The 26996-nt window shown below is 38.1% G+C and overlaps 1 protein-coding gene across 3 annotated transcripts in view; it reads left to right on the forward strand.

The window, feature by feature from the left end:
* Positions 1-26996, forward strand: part of LOC112466036 (transient receptor potential-gamma protein) — a 74080-nt gene that overhangs the window by 11562 nt on the left and 35522 nt on the right. For 2 of the 3 annotated variants that reach the window (XM_025033907.1, XM_025033909.1), the window contains exons 2-3: positions 2549-2602; positions 20908-20950. The gene's annotated coding sequence lies outside the window, so the exon portion shown is untranslated. The remainder of the gene's footprint in view (positions 1-2548; positions 2603-20907; positions 20951-26996) is intronic. The other variant, XM_025033908.1, reaches the window with a different exon arrangement.

A 26996-nucleotide genomic window follows, 5' to 3' on the forward strand; every position in this document is an offset into this window, starting at 1 on the left:
GCTCATTTAATATCCACCTAGGGAAAATCTAATCCCTGTACTGAGAACAAAAGGACGTCATTGCCTGTCTACTTTAAACTACAGCGGTTTCGTAACTACGTTAACTACATATAGCGGAACGTGATATGAGATAAGATAACTCCCATAAAGACTCTCGAAAGCAAACCCTATCTTGGACAAGAAAGACAGTGACCCAGGAGTAGAGACAAAAATCGTGCTTTACAGTAATATTATATTACAAATATGTAAAATAACCTACTGATTTCTATACGTGTAAATTTTATATGTGTAATTGAAATTATTTGGACAGTGACTTTTCACAATTTTATCAATATTAGAACAAATATTCTGCACACGCTCACACGCATTATTTTGCTGTGGTAGTAACAATTATTGAGAGTCACATCCGCACCGTTTTCGTATAATTCTCATATTTATTTTCCATCGTTTAACTGTTTAACACGTTGAACGCAGTAGGATTCAAGTTACATCGCAGCACCGTTTAGATCTTTAGAATGAGCGGCAATGCACGAAGTTTGCTCGGCAGTCAACGCGAACAATAACTTGTAAGGATCGCTCAGAATCGTGCGCGCATTATGTTTCGTCGGTATTCTGACCTAAATATGATTTTGCACGCATTAGAGAGGCAGGAAGTTCCGAGGGATGATTTATTTGTCATGATAATCCGACGAACTCTAGGCATTTCTCAGCTGCGTATTCTCGACTTCGTTGTAGCTGTACTCCGCTCTAATTAACGACGGCGGTTTAAGGCTAGGTGTATTTGCTTTGGAGTATTGACGAGCCTCGTATGCCAGCAAAAACGACGGACGGACTCTCAAGGTTGCTCTTCGATTCTCGCACTCGGAGAGATCCAGCGTCTCCAGCGCGGTCCAATATAAATGTTTGATCGAACGCTAGGATTCTCCCAGCTGGACGGAGTAACTCGCCAGACAAATATTGCCTCCCTTCGATAAAGCCTTCGAGAAACTGTGTGCTCTTTGCGCATACAAGAATCCAGGATTTAACCCTTCCGGCGTTAGAAAAACAATTCATCATATAGAACATTCAAGTCTTTAAACGCACACTTATTAGACGTCTCCTAAGAGACTAGGTGGTTTAAAAAATACGAAAATAAATGCAAAAAGCTTTTTTATTTATTAATTAATATTAAATAGTTTAGATAATTTGAGAGAGAGAAATTAGAGAAAATGCAAATTGAAATGTTTTTATCGCATGCAATTTCGAAAGAAAACATTTAATATTTATTTATTGCATTGTATACATTATATAATAAATAATTGTATACAATAATTGGTAATGCAAAATTTTTAACAATTTTAAACTTTTTATTTTTATCTTTTTTGCTTATAAATATTTTTTTACGTTTCTTTATAGTTATAATATTTAAAAGTAATGGCAAATTCAAAACCGCTGTACACAAAAATGTGTTAAAATATCATTTGCTTTTATCGAGAGAACGAAAATCCTATTGTCATTAAGCATAACATTGTCTGTCAACATTTGTTTTCGTGGGAATTTTCGGTTGATTATATAGTTCCCACATAAATGCGGCCTTGGTGCTACTCGTGAATTCGGCAACAGCTGCAAGCAATCCATGAGTTTGTATATACATCTCGTCCCTCTAGGAATGGCCTCTTGAAGATGAGGCCATTGTCGTCGGAGATAGTCATAACAGTAAAGACGACTCGCCAATCGAATCGGCGAAGTCCGAGAAAATTGGCATTTTGGGGACACTTTCCGCAGACCGCCTGGTCAATCGAGAATTCCCAAGTTCGTAAATAAACGCGAATGAACCGCGAAGTTTCTTCGGCGAGACTTTCCAGCGGATAGTGTGGGTACTTGTGGTTTGCGGACACTCAAAGCAATAACGGCTTTAGCTCGTGCTTATGCACTTTGCGTGTTCTATCATTCCGATTAGACGAGAAATAGTGAACGCAAAGAGTCCCTTGAGGCACGCATCCACTAAGTTCCTGGAACGTATTATTCAAGCAATTTTTCCGTAAAAAGGCAGGTGCAATAAAAACAAGCTTAGCGTGGAATTGTTACACGATTAAAATCATATTACTTTTGATAAAGAGAAGTAAACATACGTTGAAATTAAAAAATAATTAATTTTGTGAGTCTTTTAGATTATATAATTAAAAAATAATAATAAAAGTATTTATTTATTAAAAAAAAAAAACGAGATACGTGTAACTAAAAGAAATTTAGTAGGATTTTTCGCGTTTTCCAGAAGAAGCCGCTTTCACTATATCTCATTCAAATGCAAGAAGTTTAACGATGAAATAAGTTATAAATCAAACGCACTTTTCAGTTTTGTGCGAGGAAAATATTAAATGTAAAAGCATCGAGTCCCGCGGGTTTTTAAAGGTCTGCACTATTTTACTGTACGTAATGCAGAATACTTTGACGGGAGATAGTATCTATGTCGTAACTGGTTACTTCGTGACACACGCTGTCGGTCGCATTCCCTTAATTACACAAGTGGTCTGGGTACTAATTACGTATACGACGTTCTGTGTTCTAGGTGAGGCGAGGACGTGAGGGTTGATCCGATGAATGGGGCCGAGCTCTGACAAAGGTATTGTCTAGAAATAATTTCGGGGGGGACGGGTATATGAAAAGAAAGGGGCGCGATTAATTATTGCCGTTCAAAGAGGTAATGTTCGTAGTGCGAGATATCTCGTGAGCTCTTTTGATGCCTCTCGGATAATATTCTTTTCAGAATTCTCCTCTCGAAATTCTCCTCGCGATCAGCGTAAGGCGTCTTTTCTCTCGTGGAGTTGTTTCTTTAATAGAAAGTGCAATCTCAGTGTCTCAGATGGATTAAATATCGAAGGAATTTCTTTTTTGAACGAAGCTAGGTTCGCGAGCGTAGTTGCATATACTTAACAGCATATGCACGAAAATTGTTATTTTATTTCGTATATAATATTAAATTTCTACTAAACTTAATTACGTAAACACATAAAACTGGAAATAAAAAGAATATTCTGTTAAATTCATTCACGTTAAAAATCTGCGTCTACCATTATAATCTGCTATTTATCTGATTCATCGTTTTGCATTCATTGAATTCGTGTCTCATATATTTGAGGATGAAAAGTACAAGCCGTGTAAAAGGTCTACGATCTTACACTTGATATCATGTCTTGAGAGAAATTTCCGTGAAATTTTCTGAAAGATTCACGAATTGAGAATTTCATAGGACCGCTTTCCGCAGCTATTGGCGCACAGGTGTATCGTTTTTTTTGCCAAAGAAAAACCTGAAATTATTTTGCCGCTTGAAATTGAATTCGTTCGGCTAACTGGAATTTCGCCGCCGTCGGGGATTTGTTCGACTTCGTTGTTGAATGTCACTCGCAACGGTCGTCGATAAATCTTAATCTATGGAGTTAGTGCGCGTTTCTAACAAAAAGCCATTCGGACAACGTTAACTTAATCCTTTAAACTTCCGCAAATCCTTAGTAAATCGCTATTAAAAAATACTGATCTTAAAACCATTAAAAACTTTTAATATTTCTGTTTTTAATTTATATTTCCCTTGATAATTTATATCAAAATTATTTTGTAGGCATTTTATACATGTTAATTTATATCTGTATAAATGTCTTTTTTACGTAAGATTTTTGCATTTCCATATTTTTTTTTGTTATGCATAATGTATAAAAATTCATGTGTATAAGAATATTCTTTGCAATTCATGTATATACGATATTCAAGAATATTCCTCACAATAGAATTAACTAGTTTTCACAAAATATTTGTCACGCTGTTGCCACGTATGTGTTTGAAACGAAGCGTCTTGAATCGCGGTATGCAGATTCGAGATTATTCCCTTGAGATTGCGCCGCACGTATGCACGTTTCGCAAATTCGGTCATTTGTCCCGCGTCCCGCAACAACATTTGCAGAACACACATATTCTCTAAGAGCTCTAAATGCGTAAGTTCCATGTTGCGAGGGTATTTACACTGGCTTGCACGCGAAATACCCATCCGTGACGCGGCTGGATCTTTCGGTCACGGTAAATTTCCAGCTTGCTCTCGCTTCCGCCATCTCGAAGGAACGGAAGTGGCTCATCTCCTCTTCACCCTTCCAGCAATTCTTATCTGTTTTCTTTCATTCGGTCGTAGTGCAGCATCTTCTCGAGAACGCGGAGAAATCCAAGATGTGCTCGAGAATATGAGTTCTCGACGCGTGAAATTAATGAGAAATTCGTTCGAAGGAAATGGGATGAGAAAACGAGAGGGTACACAAAGGCATTAGGTTATCGATCAAAAGGTTTGTGTAGAAAGACATTTTATATCTGTCACGCTTGTAGAATTCAAGTGTTTGCTTCCGCTTTGCCTCCGGCGGAGAATCGAGAGAGAGATGATTGCGAGAGGAGAGCGATTCCGCGTCAATTGCGAAAATGACAAAGGGACAATCGTTCGAGAAGCGCAAATGTCGCTTCGAGACGATGTGTTATGTATCAGTGTGAGGGATTGAAAGGGACAAAGGGCACGAGGAATTAGATCGAGGTGAAATTATCCTCGCGATTGAAAACTAAAAAAATCCGAGATTGACTACTCGCTTACGTCACTCGCTTTAAGAGCTCTTCTTCTCTATTGTCCGCGCTTGTTTTCACTCTCCCGATTTTCTATCGGTGCCGCCGGCGTGTCAACAAAATCTCACGTTTTCGCTATTAGTTACCGATGTCCTTCCTTTCTTCGACTGTCCACTTTGTCCGCTGCACTTCGAAACAAAAGTCGAACCTTTTCCCCGGTCTGTCGTCGAGCGTTAATTGAGATCGATTCGAGTGCCAGTTTAACGGGAAAAACGGCGGAGAGATAGGCGAGTCGGTTAAGAATGCCCGTATCCCGAAAACGTAGACCGTTTCATACAATTTTAATAGAATTCTAAAAGCCGTTTTCGTATACGTCCGTAAAAGTACTTGACGCTACGCTTTAAAAGGCTTCTCTCGTGATATCGCGTTACGATTTAAAGCCGTTCCGCGTTCCCGACGTAGCCAGAAGAATAAGATATCAACACGTCGTTTTATTTCGTCACTTCACGAAACTATAACGTAAGACGTTTGCTTTTCGAGAAGAAATTTATTCAGAGATATACAGGTTTTGTTATACCTATTCTCGCCTCTGCGAGAGAGAAGCGCTATGTATTTTCAATTCCCGAGAATTACGAAACTATCTCGGGGTTCCACGATATTGAAACGTAACTTCAAAACTATCGATCATACAATATTGTGACAAATACAACTTTTTGGTTATATTACCATTCCCAATAGAATAGCTCTTTCATCCATTTACCAAAAACCAATTTTCTTAAGTTATTTTTTATTATTTGCCACGTCCATCAAGATAACGCAGACCTGTCATGTTAACTTGCCAACAAGTGTTATATCAATTTATCACCAGGCTGCTCGATCTTGAAATATTATAAATATTAATAAGCAGAATAGAGAGAGAGAGAGAGAGAGAGAGAGAGAGAGAATATATATTCTTGGTGTTCCTGCGAGAATTGGATAAAGTAGAGGTAAGAGATGTAATGAAGACGTCACATTAAAAATGGAAGAAAAGAGAAAGAAATGGGAAAACGAACTAAAACAGAAAATAGACGTTTGCTTTATCTCGAACTCGGTGTGCGCTCTCTGTGTGCTCTTGAAACATTTCGGTAGACAAAGTCGAGTGCTGCAGAGATTCTAGGCGATCCTTCGTCTTACGATTCACTTCCGGTGGAAACTCCGCGCACCCACTAGTCCTACATTTCGTGTGCAACGTGAACCGACTTGGAATCAAGTGCCGCATTCATTAGCATTCCTAAAGAACTGTGAACTTTGCTCATTTTAAACTTACGTTCGTTATCACCGAGATAGATAATTTAGCAGGATCGCACAAAATTGTACAATCAAATAAGATTTGATTTTCAATATGGAGGGGTAAAAGCCATAGTGGTGTAAGTCAAATTTTTTAAGATATTGACTCGTGTACATAGATCCAATCCATACAATATATAAATTGCATCCTATGCACACGAGTCAATATTTTAAAAAATTTGACTTACACCACTATGGCTTTTGCCCCTCCATATGTAGACGTAATCTGCGATACTTCGAATTGATTTAAAAACCAGTGAAAAAATCTCTTAGGGGAGGAATCATTGTATTGAAATAGCAAAAAGCGAACTCGTGTTATTTCTGTTTTAAATTATAAGTAAGGCAAGCGTTTGCAGCCAAATGTATGGAATTCCATTTCTACTTGCTGTGAAAGTTTATGCAGTATAAATAATATAAACTCGCGAACCGATCACCTCGCCGCGCTGCTTCATTTTTTGTTTCTTTTTATTAACGTTCTCACATTTCTCCTTCTACGTATATTTACCTTGGTTCTTCTTTTAATAGTATGTAGCAAAGAAAACTTCGTAAAGAACGCTTATTTGAACTTTATTAAGATCGTAGCAATTTATAAAAAGCGCGCGTTTACGTTAAAAAATAAAGTTGCTACGATAAAACTATAATAAAATTATTTCTCAAATTCCAGAATATTTAGCAATAAATAAAACAGAAATTGGCTTGATATTAGGAATATATAGATAGAGATAAACACACACACAGATCAATACGATCACTCGTATCTTTCTATCACGAAAAAAATCAGTGAGTAAAATTATTGGAATGTCGACACGTAATCGCATAGTTGCGCTAATGGATTTCTGAATCGTAATATTCTTTGTATGTTTTTATCAAAATGTTAGAGGTTACTTGCTATTAATGTTGTAGCATTTGTTTTCTAGATAAGTCCGTATTTTTATTCAATCAACATATCTGTTAAATTTAAAAGGGTTTAAATCGGATTTAAACGTATACTTTTTCTAACTTTTTTATCGTTATCATTATTACGGCTACAGTTATACCAGTTTATATTAATTTTATTTAATTGTGCAAATTGTCAGATTATATTTTCTATTCCAGTAATATTATTTTACACGAATTTTTATATATATGTGTAAAGAAAAGAAAAGTATGTAGTTTAAGACGAAGCAACTTAGAAATTAACGCAAGAAATGTACACAATTATTGCTTTTCCTTAATTTATTGAAACGTTTTTACATTTGTTAATTACGCAAAAAAGTGTTACGATCAAAATAACCGAGATTCACGCAGTTAAGTATACGGGTTAATAGAAAATCGCGTATGTAGATCGAAAGACGAACTGGAAAGACAGCCGGAAAAAGATCTGAGTCTGGTGCCGATCCCATATTTGTTTTTGCAACGCTGATTCAACGTTCGCCGCGATTTTCGCCGGAATCAACGATTTGTTCGTGGTGGCTTCGTAAAAGGGAAATCACATTGAGTTGTCTCGATTGCTGCCATGAAACGCGCAAGTTTGCAACATTTTTTTTTACTTTCTCCTATCTCCTTCTTTTTCTTTCATTTAGCGCATCTCGCTGTTGCGCGAAACGAGCTTGCGGACATCGATCACACCGCGAAAGCTTCTTCAGAAACTCGCAAGCAGACTGTACCAGAAGAAAAAGCCATGATGCCGCGATATTTCGCGCGCGGTTACATTTTTATCGTCGTTCGCGGCAATTTCCGCGCACCGATATCGAATTGAGCCTTTGTTATAAGTTTCCTCACCTTCATGAAAACCGTGAGAATGCGCTTGGTTTAGTTCGTCTATAAAATTTTACATTTTCGCACTACTGCAGGCAATTGCCGCTGCGAAAAGCGAACACATCCGATGCGAAGAATATAAAAATTAATGAAGAGAGAATTAATTCAATTCGAAACATTAATTCCTGAGTCGCTCTCAATTCAAATTCCACTGATTATGCAATAGATGTATAATTATCTTTATAAATCATAAATTAACTTATAAGCTAATGAATGATTTGTTATATTATTATCACAAGAATTTAATAAATATATACACAAAAAGATCTAAAAAAATATACATATACGCGAGAAAACAGTTTATATATTTTAATTTTATGGCTAGAAAGAGGCATTGCAATTAAATTTTATATCAATTTTTATTATAATACCTATAATATTTGGTAAAGAATATTTTAATAAGTACGTGTAATTTACTTTTAAGAAAGCGATTACAAGATTAGAGATAGCAGCAGTAAACATTCAGACAATTGCGTTTCTCACAATCATGCCGTAAGAAGCTTCGCAGGATCTTAACAAATTGTAATTCGCGCAATTCTACGACGCGCCGTGAATATTAAACTGTTCGAGGTAAGAAGATCGCGCGAGATTCGCGGAAGTCACAGCTGCATCCGGATGGCACGTAACTCCGCCGGGAAAAGTTGCAAAGCTTCGAGGACGGCACGAAGATGCTGCTACGAGGAATTTTCCCCGCGATCCGAGAAGTTAACTTTGTTCATACTTTCCGCCCCGCTTTGATAAATTGACCCGGGAAATGTAATTCCGTATATGCGGTCGCAATATTCGCAATGTTCGCCCCTTTTTTTGACGCCATTTTACGGAAGCTTTCATGTGGGAGCTTCTGAGGAGAAATATGTGTGTTCTAAACTTACGAGTTAGCATTAGAAGTAATGTTTTTGTCCGTTAAAAGTTCGGATAGCATTGAAAATTTAAATAATCTTTCTCTTTTGCCCCTCATTTGTTAAACGTGCTACAATGGAAGACCGTTATTATCGTCATTATCGTTATTATTGTTATTATTCTATGTGAAATAACGAGAAAATGGTGATTGCTCAAAATTATTTATGCTTCCTCTCTGGAATACGGTTTCACGTAAAAGCGAGTGAAATGACGACCGGCGCTGTGCGGTACCAAATCCGGAATTTTTAACATTCTTGTGCAATTTCCAATGGCCTACAGAGACTCGTCATTAATCCGATTTTTGTTGGGAATCCGATTAAAAACCCGGCATCAACGTACCGAGGCACTCTGATGCGATTTGTGATACGCAGCCGTAAAGCTCGACGTCGCGAATGTACGCTCGAATAACGACGCTAAATCGCCGGCAATTAATACGCTCTCTCTCTTTCTTTCTCTCTCTTTCTCTCTCGCGCGCGCGGGCGCGTCCGCCATTGTTTTTCACAATATTGTCCTCAGCACTTTATACGCGACAAATTCGTTTCCGGCGCAACCGAGAACGGCAGAATGAAAACGCGCCGCGTGACTAATTAAAAAGCGCGACTAATTATTTTGCGAATAAACTCCCTTTGTAATTGTGTAACCGTGCTGTCATGTAAATTATTTTTGCCACAAAACTGTCAAGCCTCGTTTGTACGATCCGCTTGAAATGTTACATATATATTTTCTTTTTTTTTTTTAATTTTATATATTGAGTCTCAAGTGTCTAGGTCGATGCCGGACACAGCTCGATATGGACCGCTGAAAGAGTCATTTCATGTGCCACCGCGAGCGGTACCGCGAGCTTTTACAGCGTATTACAGCTGACATCGATATTTTGATACCAGCTTTATTGCTAATTCGCCCACCTCTGAAACCGACCAATCCACAGCCGTACGTATAAATAGTCGGTGTGTTTCGTCTTTTCCCTCGTAGCGTTCGCCACAATATGCATGCCGCACATGTCGTTTTAATATGTTCACTATGACTATGAAACCTCTTATCTCGATTCCCGTCATGACGTAACACAAAATTTTACGGCCGTGCACGCCACGCTGTAAAATTGGATACCGTAATCTGGCGGTGCACAACTGATCTAATTCAATTTGTATAACTTTACGAGTTTAATTAACCGCAGCGTCGTCGAATATATAAAAAATGATAGTCTGACAAGAAGACGTCTAGATAACAAACGTTTGATAATTTTAATTTTCAATGTTAAATGAACTTTTACCGATCAAAACATTATTTCTAATTTTATAATTCTGTGTTTAACGGAACATATTATTTTTTCCTAGACGCTTTTCACGTAGGAAAGTAAAATAATCGGCGCAAAGGAAACGTTAATGTTGCGAATGATCAAAACGGAGGTGTACGAACAACGTTATCTTAACGTTGAATATTTCGATTAAACAATTAATTAATCCGCAATAATATTTCACTGTACTATTGCGTCAAGATTATACATCGCGCTAATAGAAATGTTAATAAAATATCTTCTCGCTTCGTATAAATAGCGCAGATGCTTCACTTGTTTACGCCTCGCTTTTCCCAAATTCAATTAAATGTCTCGAAGCAGATCGACGCAATAGTGTTCGCCACCCGTTACCACGGGTGTCGCATTGACGATAATTTACGAGTTCACGCCATCGCGCGAGAATAATTACAGAACGTCCCGACAACCGCGAGATGAAGCGCAGCCTGCGCCAAAATCCGTTTCTCTATTAACGTTTATTTTGTTATTAAATATCACAATTTATTTTTTATTGTTTTATTATTAAATGATATTGTGCGCGCGGAATTGCGAAGTTCGCGAAAATGTTGGCGAAACGGGTCGCGGTTGAATATCCGAAAACGCGGGTACGATCAATTTTGAATAAATCAACGTGAGAACGTGGAGCATCGGGGATCAGCGAAAATGCAAAATTAAGGGACGCATACATTATCGCGGAGGGTAAAGGAATGCATACATTACCGGTGCACGGCCGGCGCGGTTTAAGTCGATGCGGCGACGGTGAAAAACGCCGATAAAACGTGACGAAAATTTCGGCGTACGTACAAAAGCCAGATCGTGTCCACCTCGGCACCTTTCCCAATCTCCATGGTGAAACGCTTTAATCCCAATTATATGCAAATTCGACCGCAACCACCCGCGAGCGTTTAATTACAGGTTGTTCATTTGATTCGAACTTGAGTGTGCGGCCCTTTCGCGGAAAATCGCTCAATATGCGTACAAGTACCTTATTTTGCGCACAATTATGCTCCTTTGCTCGAACGTCGCATGAAAGAACAGAATTACGCGATTGCAGGAGAAATCGAGAAGATATACGATGTATATTGTTTGCTAATGATGTGAAATACGTTTATTTATAGAGAGCTACATAAGAGAATCGCTAAACGTCTTGAAGGAAATAATCATAAATACTCGTGTTACATAATATCTGTATTTAATTTCATATCTTCAATATTCAGTACATTATGTTTAAAGAAAATTAACAACTTTCGATCTTCGCGATGCGGACTTCAAACAGATCGGCAATATAGACGAACTGAAAAGTCCGAGAAAATGAAGCGGGAGTAATCTACGGAGATAATCCGAGTTTCGTGACCTGCTATGCGTATAAATTGCGACTATAAAAAGCCACGGTGCGATTAGAACCCGCAAGAAACGAGCGACGAAGACGCGCGGCGAATCCTATCAGGATAATTTACGTTTATGGCTTGGCGAATCAATATCACGCGAGTTTCGCGCAGTAAAATCCATCTTATCGCGTAGCGAAAGGCGAAGAAGATATTGTGCGCGCAGGTATATTAAATGTTATCTTATATATTATTCTTATTTTATCGCCGCGAGCATGGCACATGCGGCAAAGTCATTTCATCTCACGCGTGACGAGGCCAAAATCACGCTCGCTTGTCAACGTCGCGATAAAGCCTCCTCCATCAGCGAAACGAATTTCAGAGCTCGAGAGATTGTTGCTATTTGCGCGGGGTAAAATTTTCAACGTGTTTCGCGTAAAGTCGGAACAGCTTCCGGGAGGTCCCGGCACCGAAAAAGGCCGATCGGAAGTGCTCAGGAACACCTCATATCTCCGCTCCGTAACAAGACCGGACCGTGGTGCTGCTCCTCGCGCAAACAAGGCCATTAATTTTCAGACCGGAAATTGGCGGGTCGATAATTTGCCGCCTACACCCGGGGCGCGATGGATTTTCATTTTCCATCGCATAGGCGCGTCTTCGGCAGCAAACGTACGATTGATTCGGGCACCGGGACAAGTGCCATGTTCTTCCGTTGGAACACCCGGACGCCCGCGCCATGGCTATTATAGCTGCTGCTGCTATGCTGCTGCTGCTAATGGTAAATATCAGAGCGGCAGTACGACGTCGTTTGTTCCCGTTTCTCTCCGCCTTTATCGGTCCGGTCATACTGGATTGGTCGTTTCGGTAATGTGTGATTTACGGCGGCGGATACGCCGCACACATGGCATTTCCTCGGAAGTCACGTCCCGTCTCTGCATTGTTTCGAGTACGAGTCCGCTGAAAAAGCGCCGTTGCATAGTTTCTGCTCTCCCTCCTGTCAATGACGTAGTCATCCGTCATAGGAAATGAGAATACCCTCCGCCCCTAAAGCGTCCCTTTATTTTCTTCTCGCGTATTTTTTTCCTATATCTTCTTCCGCATATCGGACAGGCGAAAAAATAATGAAGATATTCTCTCCAGATGCGGAGTTGAAGCGATGACGTGAAAGCGACAATTTTAAACTGATTTCAGTGTAATCGTGTGCTACAATTGAAATTTCTTTTTGAAAAGGTCATTTACTCTAGAAACGATGATTTTGTCAAAAATTTTATTCCGTATAGACTTTTCAAAGAGAGAACGATTCCATTGTACACGCGCGTTACGAGTTCTCTTCTTAGATTTACGATTCGATTGTTAGTTCCTGAGAGAATGCCATTGTTCGATACAATGAATTCGATACAATGGTCGAGTTTGTGATGCAAAAATCACGATGCACTCGTTGCACGCGACATTCCGCCTAGGTCTGCAATTTCCCCAACAGTTTCGTTTAACTTTTCGCGCACAATTCCGCGTCCCTCCGCGCACGTCAGGAACATCCTGTCGCCATCCTATATGCGGTTTTTCATTTCTACGACTTAGCCGGAGGCTGCATTCGTTCCTAGACGATTATTAATTTGTGCCGCAATCACGCGGAGTATCCCGTCACGCGAGTCACTCGACATGATTATACGACGGAAAAAGATGGTCTTTTTATTCGAATATTTATTATAATTCGTTTATTCGGAGTATATCGCTGAATATTTATTATATATACGTCGCTTCGTTTATTACATTTTGTAGTTTGGAATTTGAATGCAATTAACCTGTTTTGTACGTGGCGCGGTGTTTTCGTTACAAGCCAATTTTATAGGGAAATTTGCATTGTAATTATGATCGACTCTACGTTGTTTCTTTTTAAACCTATTCTCGAGCCATTCTTCTTCTCTTCGTCTAATAACACGTCACGTTTATCTCACTGAAGTCATTCGTTACGTTCGTTTCAACGTGATCATCAATCGTTGTCGTTTCGAAATAAGAACGAGAGAAGTCTTTCTGCTTATCTACTTGGCGAAAAGAGCCATCAGAGTTTTGAGAAATGGATAAGATAATTAGATTTAATTCGAATTTTTGTGTGAGCTTTTCTTCAAGCTTTCGCGCTTTTCACAATAGATTCGTTATCGTATCTTTACAATTTTCTTGGAAGGATGTAGTCCGACCCAAATATGCAAAATACTTATAATAAAATTATTAATTATAAAATATATATATAATCTATGTAAAATTTTATATCTAGAGAACAAGAGAAGAAGAAGACTCTCTGTTTTATTAAAAAGAAAAAATAATTTAGAATCGCGACTGAAAAAGGCAGAGTGACCGAAAACGAAACAGAATGAGATGCAAAAAAGAAAGTAAAACGAAATCGTGTATAAACCTGGTTTCGAGCGAAAGCTAGCGTGATGCTTTGAGCGAAAATAGCATGGTCGTGGATCAAAGTTTGCGAGGGATCATGTTTCCCTCCGACTCGACGAATGTCCCTTCGAATTTCCGTGCTCGTAAGAGTCGTAAAAGCCTCCATTTCTGAAGAGCTCTCGACGTCGCCGTCTCGTTCGCGGAAGTTACAGAAATGAGGGTCGAGGTGAGGGTGCAATATCTCGACGGAGGATATGTTTTCGATATTTGCAGGCTACTGGTAGTACCGGTACACGTCGCGCTGGCATATTGCATACCAACGGATTCGCGACAAATCTCGGAAAACGTCCGACAGCTGTGACGAATATCTTGCTGTCGCGGTTTTTCGTACCGTATCCGGAAACTCTTTTTCCTCCCGTGAACTCGTACGACCATCGCGTACGCGCTCGCCAATCGATACCGACGAGAAGTGAATTTGAAATCCGCCGTAAACAAAGGATACGATATTTTTATATTGAAAGCTCGAAAATAGCTCAGTTTCCAACGAATTTCGATTATCAATGCGCGTGACAAATCAATTTTGCGTATATAACACACTTTCCTATATTATAATTCAAAATACATATATACATATATTACTGGATCTTTCCATATAAAATTTTCCAAAAATTTCAGTTTTACTAAATACAAAACATTCTCTGATAATGAAGTATAATGCATTTTGTTAAAGCGATATTATTTTTACAAAAATATGCTTTAATTTTTGTGCAAAATGTTTTCTTAGTTACGATAAGTTTGTAGAAAAACACAGAAAAAATAGGGATTAACATTCATATATAATATAAATCTATGATTTTAAAATCAAATATGACTTGTAAAAAATTCTTACATTAACATGTTTCTTTTTTATTTTCATGCGGCTTTCTATTGATGCTTTCTATAAAATTTTTTTACACTGAATGTCTCGAATATGAAGATTCGTGAATTTAATACACGCCTCATTACGAACGGCACGTGATAGATTGTTAATGTTCTGACCTACTAACATCTCTGATATTGAGAGAGCTGAGATTTATTATTCATAAAAACATATATGCCCCATCCGTTTAACTTTAATCAATAATGAATTTAAGATTGTGAATATTCATTTTGAATATTGTTGATCAGTTTTTTTATTTTAAAATGAGAAACAACTTGATTCCCTCAGTGCTTAAAAAAACAACTTATGCAATGAGTCAGTAATTTTCTGTATATATTCCGAGGTCAATTTTTTAGTTTTATTCAGTTCTTGAGTCACTTGCTTTAAAAAATTATTTTCTCATTCATAAACGGAAACGGAACGAATACTGAGAGAGTCACATAGATATAAAACAGAACTCTTAATTATCCATGGCGGTTCATCAATTCTCTGCAGTCGCTTTGGCACTTCCCACCGGGATCGAGAGCTTGATAACAAACGATACGACGCAAAAAATAGAACGTCCGGAAGGGATGAAGAACGACCGGATATCCGATCCTTTCGTTCTTAACGCACGCCATCATTTATCCTCACGAAAGTTTTCTTCGCGCGAAGGATTATATAGGATGAGGAAAAAGTGATTCCTTTTGTTTTATTGCATGCATTATATTCTCTCTACAATTTCCTGCACCATACTGTGAAACTTTTACTTGATATGTGATTCAAAAAATGCGTGGTTTCCAATATATTTGGAAATTCCGATATTTTTCCTCATTTTGTATAAAAAAACATTAGCGTTTAGTTATGTACAGAATTCGTGTTTTAGCTGTGCGTGCTGAATTCTATTTGGAGAAAAAAAGAAATTAAATATACAACGAAAAATGTGATCTTGTGAAAATATATGTTTTATATTTCCTTGTGTTTTGTGTCAGAAACAAGTGTACAGCTCGTTTTCGTGTATCTATCGCATCCAGATTTGTATTCACCGCAATTGTGACGGTTTCAATCCCTGGTTACAACAGCATGTATAACATGTAATCACCCTAGGCAATTACTGAATTGTCCCGAATTCGTGACCGATTCGTAGCCAAATGTAGTCGTTGACTGCAAATATCGCTGTGTGAATAAGCAATCGAACAATCGTAGCGATTGATTGTCGACGTGAAAGCGTCGAGTCATAAGACCGATCGAAATAATCGCTCAACACAAAAGCTGCGAAGTCATGGATCTATTTTCGGATGCGCGATCGGTATTTACATTCGTATGTAAATCTGACGAGGTAGGCGTTTTCGCGGAAGCTCAAACTCCCTCTGACAGTGCTCCTCGTCCGCTTTAATCAATGCTGACCGCGTTCCCGCGCGATTTAATCGCGGTCCCCGTTCAATCGTCGTTAATGACGAAGTGAACGTCACCTCGTCATCCCGAACTTTCCTCCTTCCCGCGACACACACGTTTATTGTCGTAGGCAAATAACTTTCCGGCGACCGCGTAAAACCGAAGGAAATCGAATTCTGCGCCGTTCGCGCCGCACTCATTTATCTCGCGATCGCGCGCGTTCTTTGTCCGCGTTATCGACGCCCTACACACCATGCCAGGCTGACGGATAAGAAACGATAAGGCAGCCAACGGTCTATATAGAACGTCCTCTTGCGAGAGAGAACAATTTTGCTCGCAGCCATCGATAGAATATAGAAGATAAGCACGAGAGATCTCGGAGGTCTTCATAAATGCATGAGAGATCCTTGGTTGCATTTTGCAATTTTCTGACGCTATTTTTATCTTGCCGTTCTTCCGTACTGACTTGTGCCATTAATATTTGACTATATTTTTAATGCAATATCGAAGTTTTTCGCATTTTTATGTACCTTGAAGTTCATTTTCTGAATATTATTAATTTCCAGCCGAGTGCAAGCACTGATTTAAAGATATTAAATTCAGGTTTCTTCAGTGCATGCCGCGCTTAGCCGCCGTTCAATATTCCTCGTCAGAAGTTCGCGATTGTGAAATATCGGGAATATTTAAATTAAACGTGGATGTGCGAGGTATATTAAAATTTATCGCACAAATATAAAATATTATTCTTGTTTGTCGTACGTATTAGCATTCCTAATAGCTTGTTTCCAACGTTTTTTCCTAGATATTTAAATAAAAGTTGTAGCTTTTTAGATTCCCAAGAGATATAATAGAGAACAGCAACATTTTATTTTTTTTAATTCTCTAGCAAATCGGAAGTATTTCCTTTGAAATGAACTTTTCGCTGGATAAATATTCCAAATCAGACTCGATCGGTGCCGAGGAAGATAAATTGTTCGCAAATAATGAATCTTCGCGGATGAATCTATTTGGCTATTTTGAGCCGAAAACTACTTAGGGTAAACAAGCGGAATAAAATTACGTCAAGGTCTGATCGTCGCGATTTCGTTAACGTCCAAAAGGGAAGGGTTGTGTCCGTGATTTACAGACGGCAATGTTGCAAAGCGCCGGTTTGCGCGGCTCGTCTAAATATAGGAGACTAATGGAATTGCGATAAATTCAACGAGCTGGCAAACATTGTGGGACTCATGCCGTTCCGCGTGGCCCACGTTGATCGCTGGTTTCACGGCCGCTGTTAGATAACGACATAAAAGGGAGAAGTTCTCCTCTGTAAAAGTACTGTGGCAGTTTATTCTAAGAAATGTGTTTGTTCGTCATTGCTTCGTTAAAATTACGCGTAAAGTTTCCTTGATATTGTCCATTGAATAAGAGAGAGGAAGAGAATTTGCTCCAAGATATCTTACTTTTGCCACGTTATTTCTTAGATTGTAATTTCGTTAAAATGCTGAAGAAAGTTATCGTTATTTAACAAAGTTTTCAATTTTTAATAATTAATTGGAACTGAATTTTATAAATGTTAGCATAAAGTGTTATCGAAATAAATTTTTTTAAAAAATTAACGTTTTAATAAAAGATAATAGGGAGTTTTTACAATACCGCCTTTCAGATACGATTATTGTATCTGAAAGACGGTATTGCAAAAACTTCCTATTGTATGCAGTGACCCATAAGAGTCTCATTTCGCGGTGGGTCATTAATTTTTAATCTTAAATAACTTCGTGACTCTGCCGTTAAACAGCAAACAAAGTCGAAGTTAGCTCCAATGAATACGCTTCTGATGCTGAACTTTGCAAAACATTCTGTTTACAGCATTTATTCGTTCCTAGTTCCCGCATGACATCACGAAACATTATGCAAACGAAAACTTGTAGACTAGCTTCGCAAATCCGCAAAAGTTTATCAAAGCGTATGAAACAGGATTGTGTCGTTCGTGTCGTTCCACGTTATGAGAGCTCCCGCGGATTTTCACGTATTTATCAATTTCACGTGAAGCTCAGGGTTCCTTTTTTGCGGGCAGGCAGCGATGGAGACGAGCTTCCATCAATCCTCCGGCTCGTGTGTTCCGAAAGTGCGGCACTTATGAGCAGAAAGGACCTGCCATTTGAGCGGAGGTCTGCATGGAATGTTCGCGTTGGAGGCTGCGTGTCGAATCAACGCGGAAAATAAATTGCCCTTCCATTTTCATCTCGAGGGATCAACGCACCTCGCGACAAGGAAGTACAGGTTGCGAGTGATTCCCACTGTGCGCGACCTATATGCCAGAACGGTAAATCCTTTCGCGAACACGTAGTGATTAATCGTCCGATTAACTGCGCAAAGGACGAGATAAAATTGACAACGAGTGTATCCATTTCTTCTCTTTTTTCCATCACAAAACAGCTTTCAAGCTTTTGGTCTCGCGGATTTCCGAACATTTCCGGTCGCGCATGCAAAATACTAACTAATGGGGAAGAGAACTCGTATATCGTTTTTTCGTTTACAAAAACAATATGGATCAATTCAAACGCTACTGTTGAAAAACTTCTTTTGTTCAAAAAACCCGAAGCAATGCGATGGTAGTAATACAATAGTCAAGAAATTGCGTTAAGTACGTAATTACTTTCAATACTTATTGTGTTAGAAATATCAGAAAAAGTATAAAAGAATACAAAAAAGACACTCAAAAAGATGTTCTCTTTTACCTAATAAATAAAATTGCAATCTGAAATTAGGTAATTTGTCCTACGGCACAAACAAAATATAAAAATAATGAGTTTTAATTTAAAGTAATAATAACGAGAATAATAATTTAAGCGACAAAATTTAGTATATTACATTACTGACATTAGGAACCTATCAATGCGGAAAATGTCGTAATACGGATACAGAGAGTAACGGCAATCATACCTTTAATCAATCTCCGACGCGACGTGAGACATTATTGGGTTCTCGATCGACACATGAACGCGAGGACGGTCTCAAGCTCCAAATCGAGGAGAATCGCAGGAAACTGTGGGGGCGGGGAGGGTCTATCGATTTCCCAAGCCCGGAAGGTCTAGCCTAGGAGGAAGAGGGTTCCCTCGAGAGGTTTCTCTCGCCATTTGCCTCTCGCAAGCGCGGTGGTGGGTTACCAGGAATCTCTCTCTCTCTCGCGGTAAAAGAAGCGACCGCGGGATATCTTTTTGCCGGTTTCTATTTCCCAGGAAAGTCACGATTTCTTGAATAAACCCGGTTTATGTGTCGCGGAAACCGCAGGGAAGGGTGGCCTCGCAAGCTGAGGAACTACAAAAAGAACCGCGAAGAGTTGAACCTCCTTTTCTTATGCGTCTCATTTCCTTTTTACGAGTGCACCTCAAGACACTCGTGCATATTTCACGACGTCGCATAATTTAATTGTCGGAACCGCCAGCTGCGACGAATATTTTGCTTAATCGTCGACACACTCGCCCTGCATCTCACTTCATTTTGATAAATTGCACATCGTGTAAATTTTTTAATTACCGCGTGAAGTACGGTAACAGCGTGTAACAGAATATTAATTTCACAGAAATAATTTGTATGTGACAAGAGATAAGACGTATTAAATAATAATGTAGACAGTTTTTAATTGAAAATTCGCCTGCCGCACTTATTGTTAGATCTGTATTCGGTCTTTACTTATTGTAAGAAATCTTTTCATCTTATTAAACCGTAGAAATTATTTGATACAAAATTATGTCAGAATTTTTACAACTTTTATAATTTTATAATATAGTGTTTCTCTAATATTTTAATTGGTCTCATACATTAACTTTTTTTATATATACAGAAAATTTTATTAAATGGTCAAAATTGCTTGATCATCAGTTTACCATAAGCTATTTCGAAATAACTTTTTTTACAATTTAAAATTTTCCAACTTATAAACAGAATATAGAGAGACCCAGTTTTTCTAGGATTCCTTGTCAGATTTCAATAGGCGAGGGAAGTTCTTTCTGAGTACGCCGTACGTTCTGTAAAGCGAAAGTTCTCTATGAAAGTTACAGAGCGTGTTGACGTAAACGTATGGATCCGTTTGTTGTCGTGTTCGCCGGATAGGGAACCAAAAGTAACAGTATTTGTTAGATTCCGGGAAAAACAGCGGTGTCATATTTTACTGGCGATCTTTTCGCGTCACCGCCAGAAGTTTCTGCCGCCGGGTTTCACTGTCGTCGACTGAAAGCACCTCCTTTCGACCGTGCACTATTCCGCTGTTCCCGGAGATCTCCGTTATCCTGAACAAACTTCATTTGGCGGAAGCGAAAAGTAATTTTTACTTTCAATCTTAGGAGCTCGCGAATATCGGCTTGCGATAATGGGATTGATAATGGGATTAACTGCGGCCGCCGTAAGTGGCATTATAACAAGTTTATGATAGAATTCAATAATTAGAAAGAGAAAATTAAGTCAGACCTAAATATTGTAAATTATAATATGCGATAATATGATACAATTTTATTTAATCCAAAGTTTTAATTGTTTTCTACACGGAGAAAAAGTTAGGGTTGCTATACAACAGAATAATAATGTTATTGTTTGCTTATCAATACAAAAGGGTTATGGAAACCATAGTACTCTGGAAGTGACTTTGCGATTGAACTGAACTCTCACAATCAGTGCTATACCGTGCAACTATATCTTATAGATTTCTCAACCATACTGCAGACTACTTTGGAAAGAGTACCAATAATCCTTTGGTTGAGGTACCTATATATGAGAGTATTGTAACCGAATGTTACTTATAGTAAGAACTACGATTATGAGAACCGTATAAATGAGCTATATTTAATGTAATATCAGTATAACTTGAATTCACATATATTTCTTTTTCAATCATAGAGAATGTTGTTGTAACAACCGTAGCAATTTTCTCCGTGTATTTTTCCGTTTCGTGTAATTTTTTTTTAATTTTAATTTAGGAGCATTACATACCTGACATTTGAGCATTGTATGTAAGACCATAAAATATTTTTATGTTTCAGTTTTTAGCCGGGGGCGATCATGACAGGAACATACCGGAGATCGGTGAGTATAGGTAGAGTGAATAATAGTTTCTATTGATTTCACTCTTTTATCCATTAGCTTATTTATAATTAAGTTCGTAAGATTATACTTATATTATTCTAAAGCTTGGAGTTTGTTTCAAAGATTTTGTTTTACTGCTTTGCAAACTTTTATTACTGCAGAATTAAATGAACCGACGTCAAGATTATTTGCATTGTCTGACAACGAAATTATCAATACAAAAGAATAGTCTATTCTGTAATAAAGAGAAAATAAATTCTAGTAAAAAGAAAATACGATTATAAAAATGTTTACGATATTTATGCTATAACTAACATAATATGAAAATATCTGTAACAGACACGGGGAAATACATATCGCAGGCCGATATACGGGAGATATAACTATCAATTACTTGTCAGAGTAACAAGAAGCGATGGGCCTTTCCCGCGTCAAACGCACTTAGCGTAATTTAAAAGTATCGGCCACCGGCTTTACATATTGCCAATAACCGGCCACATGAGAGTTATACCGGCGCGACATGCATATTCAGGAATTATTACGGTATTAACCGGTAGGATCAATCTCCATAAATTTTGCGTTCGGCATGCAGCGGACGATCAATTTGCGGAGGGAATGCGCGGGCAGAGAAATCTTTGATACTTTCGGTTCGCCGTAAGAGATTCGTCGGATGATAAATCGTCGCTATCGCATCGAAAGTTCAACATTCTTATTCCCCGTAGCCAGGAAACTTTAAACATACCGCTTCGTGTGTTTTGTACACGTCGTTGATCACAATGAATGATCATCCGTACACGGGCAGGCGGGGAAAATAGCCGTTGCGTCTTACGAAAATATTTATGGAGCGGTATCGAGCGTCTGAATTACTTCCAAGATCGACGAAGAAATATCAGCGGAAATATTTCAGTGGGAAATCTCCTTCAGCGGTCTCGTTCGCGCATTTATTAAAATCTCTCTTCCTCTCATGGATCTCTGCTTGGATCTCATTAGAATTCGGAGGAATTCCACGCTGCGATGACGGCATTCGAATAAGATAATTACCGCGCTTTATTCTGCGGTTATATATTCTTTTTTTATTTATTTATTTCAAGCGCTTTTTTTCAGAAAATTACGGACACCCATTTTTTTTAATTAAAAGAAACTAACGTTAATAACTGTGCTAACGTTATTAACTTCGTTCGCGATACGCTTGTTAAAAGGATGTTTCGCGTGTATAGCCATCGAATATTCACGCGTCGACAGCTGACAATGGTTCGTTCAACCGCGATATCGTCCTCGTTATTCACGCATCATTTGTCTCGTATCCTAGTAGGCCCCCATTATATTCCTGATATCTCGTCAGAAACGTCAATACATATCGAAGACGCTAGGAAAACTAAGAAAAAAGAACGTATAAGACGACGAGGTAAAGGTATTCTCGCGAAACCGTTATCAGTTTCTGCGAAAAAGTTACAGTTAAGATAATGAGATTTTTATTGTTTCAACGTAATAGATTCTATAATGTAAATACATAGTTTTCTGTTTAAAAAATGCAAATAAAATTGATAAAGAAATCTAAATCACATTATTGAATTATACGAAAAAAATTATACAATATCTCCAACAAATTTCTTGTAGCAATTAATTTCCGTGGTGAAATAATAAAAAGCGCAATTGCGGAATTACAAAATAATTAAGTGAAAACGTAAAAGTAATTGAAAAAATATGTAAATAAATTTTGAATCCGTTCCAGAACAGGCTTTAGTAAAATGCAATTAAAATAATGAGCCATTGCATAAATAACAATTTATTAAATTAACGAAGTACTGGGAAAAATAATAAGGAAACTGTCCTGTATAAAATTTATATATTAAACATAAACATTTTTAATTACCGCGTAGAAATTAAATTTTGAACGCGTTTCTCACGTGTATTTCATGAGCGTTTTATCGTAAAGTAATTAATTGTTGTCCAATACTATCTCGGGATGTTACTAAAATATGCGAATAATTGCGCTCTAAATATCATGCGACCAAAGAACATGATCGCTTTACCGAAGATTTATGATTATGTCGCAAGGATGAGCCCGCGTAGAATACTAATGGTATTCGCGACATGATTCTGAGCCATTTGAACTGGCTTCCGGTGGATGGACCTACTCGTTAGCCTCTAAAGCCGCAGCTTTGTAACCCGAGGTTGACTTCCAATTTGCTCAGCGCGTGGACATTCGGACATACAAGCCGAAGGATCACGCCCCGACCGGTTTCTATTTCCGACGATTGTTTACATAGTTCCCTGTGAATTGCTACTTTGCATACCCATGCTGGTAAGGATAACATGGCACTGGCATTGCAGGAACGCCTAACTGCCGTGCTCTCCCGCAGAAATGTTACACATTCACGATGCCCGAATACAATTGACCCTGACGAATGTGTCAGGAGCATTAATTGTAACGTCATGTACGGCGATTACAGCTCGGACTATACAAAACAAGTGCGAATATTCGTCATCAAAAAGTTCGCTTTCTGCAAATTTTATCTGACACACTAAGTTTACCTAATGCGTTATCAATTAGATTTATTCTATTATCGATTGTTGAAAGCTTTTGAAGAATACACCAATATGATCGCTTATGTGTTTTACAAATTGCGGACGTGCACAAATTGCGCGGTATTATAAAGTATTTGAAACTTTAGCCTCGCCAGCACTTTACCTCGCGCATGATCATTTCACAGAACAAAACATCGCGTTATTAATGCAGCACGGTGATGTTTTGCGGCTGGAAACAGACTCGTTGCGAGAAAAGCGAGAAAAAGGCAGATACCTATCTGTTACGTATAATAGCCTTCCCTGAATATACATAAACCTACGCTTCGGTGAACTCGTCGTACAAAGATGCAACATTATGGTTTTTCTTGTTATGCAATAGAGAAAAACATCGACAGACCTCTGAAATGCAAGAACCTCTGTCTTTCCTGACACACGTTTCCCGTCCGCGTGAAAATCCTCGCCGAAGTTTTTCCAGGAAGACGCCCGGGCGCTTTCGAACATTATCCCGCGCATTATCCTTCGAAATTTTTTCCTCGGAGTGGTCCATCAGTGAGGTTGTAACGGAAACTTACTCGACGTTTCAGAGAAAGAGAGACATCCGGCTATCGGATTTCTAATGATCAAAAACTTAGCCAGTCGTGTTCGGTTCTCCATTCACTTACCCTTTCCATCGCGGCTAATGCACTTTTTGGCTAGTTTTACCCTAAAACATTCTTCTCAGAGTTACATTTCTAAATTCCGGTTCTATTACAGATGCATGGGATTACTATCTTTATCTTTCGTAGATGTTATTAATTTTATTGTTTTTGGACTCGTTTAATTTTCTCAGATAGACTTTTACCAAGCTTATAATTAATATGTAAGAAGTAGATTGCAATACAATTTTAAATAATCTCACTTGTTATAAAAAATTAGATTTTTATTGAACTATCGAAGAATGTTATTTTTTTTATTTTCTAAAGATCGAATTTTTGAACAACGAAAATTTATCAGTTTATTTAACTTTAATGTTGAATTATAATTTTAAGAATTGAAATTTTTGTTATATGTGTAATGTAAGTTAAAATATTTATTAATATATAAGCTGATATATCATATTCGTTAGTCTGATAGCTTGATACAATTATTTTCGACTCTTGCGAAATTAATATAAATTCATCACGTATATTGATACACATGTTCTCAAAGGATGTCTTAAAGGGTCTAATGTTTTTTTTATTAATAACAATCTTAAAATTCCATACATATATATTTCTAAAAGTGTAGCTTGCAACGTATATATCGTACATATAGAATACTGCATAGAATAATTGTAGAGATAGGATGTATTTTCTAGTATATGTTTTTCAGTGAATATAAAAAGCAACGAGTGTGTTTATATAAAGCTGTACGCAATGTTACATTGTGTAAAGAACCAAACACGGTATCTCGCAAGGAATTTCTCAGATGCAGGAATGCAAATTCTGTTTCTTCTTTGAAAGCTAAACAAGCACTGCAAGTAGATACAGTCAGCAGCAGTCAGACGATGATAGATGCGCCAGTTCTCTCCGTGGGGATCCAGTGCGCGAATTCCCAAAATCGATTTCTGCCGCTGCCTCTCGATGTTCCCGAGATATAACGCGATTTCCCCATTAGCTTAACAGCGGGTGGAGTTAGCCACAATTCGGAGAAGTAAGATCGAGCTGCAACGTCATCAACTCGTCGCTTTCGCATCCTGTCGCATCTTGTCAGCCGTGACTCGAACGGATCTATTGGATTGCTAAATATCGCCTTTAGCCTAGAAACGGGAAATGGGACAGAGACGACGAGACGAGAAGTTTCTTGCAATTTGTTTACCACATACGTCGACGGGCATCGGATCACCGTGATAAATTGTACGACAAATTGAACGCGGATTAAACCGAGTTCTATCGACTGTGCGAGTTAACGAGATAATAATCGAGTTTGCTATTTCTGAGGGGTAGCGTGTGATCTTAATTGGGAAAGTTTACTCGAAGTAGAGGGCGAGTTGACCATTGAGGACGCCTCTATTAGACATTCAGGGATAAATAGAACGAACATAAGTTTTCTCTCTTAAGAACCGATCAAAACTTTTTCGGCTTATTGAAAAGTTTGTAAATTTCTGTCTTATAAAGTTTACAGAAATAAGTATTTAATACACAATTTAACCACAGAGTTTTTTTAATAGAAGTATCGCGTTTGAAATCATCCAATTAAAGCCGCGTTCTTAGTGATTGGTAACTAACTGTACAAACTGTCCGGATTGTTGACCGTGGTAATTATTGCATTGATTTATCCCTCATAAGTTAAATAATCCAGTGTTGTATGTGTAATCGTTATAAATTGTTGAATAATTCATTGCAGTGCTATTGCAGTGCTAGTTTGTCAGTTTCTACTGGCATCTATAATAGGACGACTATTACGTAGGCGGGATCATATGCTATGACCGGATAGATTTACTGTCATATTAGATAGCTCTCTCGATTTTCGAGCTTATTGAGCAATCTCATAAACGTCTTCATGGACAATCATGGACGAGAGCTTCATCTTTTATCAGTTCTATTAATTCTATTTTTATTGATCCCATTATTTGCGCCTTGCAATTCAACACACAGCTGTTGTACATTTATAGAAATGTATATTTCATCGATATTGAGACTTAAAAGATTCGTAAAAAAAAAACGTAATCAACACGACATTATCGTACATAAAATTTTAATCCATTGTCGATGAAATAATGGCACAACTATTATATCTGATGATTTATAATGTAAAAAGTAAAATTTCAATGCACTTTAATGCGCTTGCAATTTATAAGGGCGCCGGAAAATTTCTCTCGATCGCCGTTAATCATTTCCATTATACGCACTAATGGCCCATGTTCGTTTACGCATATTGGGTGTTCATTACGAACAGCAGGCACACACCAGCTGCGCCTAGCTGTACCGCTTGACAAGCTTTTATTTCGTCATTCCATTCACGGATCGCATAATGGCAAGCATAATAATAGAATATTTTGATTGAAATCTTTGATAGAAAAATTTTAACGACGAATACTTCAATTTGCTGTTAAATTATTTTCCGATAATTCAGCGAAAAACTCTGCATAAAAATACATTAATCAATGCCATTACATTAAATGTATATAATCAAAATATGTGCAGTACAAGCCTAAAGCAGTAAAAATAAAAGTAGTAGTTGCATGATGGTCCCAAAACGAATTAATTTGACAGATTAATTAAATTACATACGCAAATATCAAATTAATGTGTAGCTATTAACGCTATCGCTGTAAAAGACGGTAACGAAGAGAAATGGCCTTTCGATTTGCCTCATTAACTGCTTTTTTTTAATCCAATGAAAGTCACTCTGCAAACTGCAATTAAGCAGACAAATTGCTGACACGAAAAAAAAGAGAGATGATAAAATCGCGCAGATTGTAGTAGTAGCGGACCGATCAGACGAAGCGCCGCGCGCCGCCTCGCTGCGTTAAGTCTGATGAATATCCCGTTGGGCA

This window comes from Temnothorax curvispinosus, unplaced genomic scaffold (genome assembly GCF_003070985.1).
Source record: "Temnothorax curvispinosus isolate PA1 unplaced genomic scaffold, ASM307098v1 QBEX01015766.1, whole genome shotgun sequence".
In the NCBI taxonomy this organism is placed as follows: Eukaryota; Metazoa; Arthropoda; class Insecta; order Hymenoptera; family Formicidae; genus Temnothorax; species Temnothorax curvispinosus.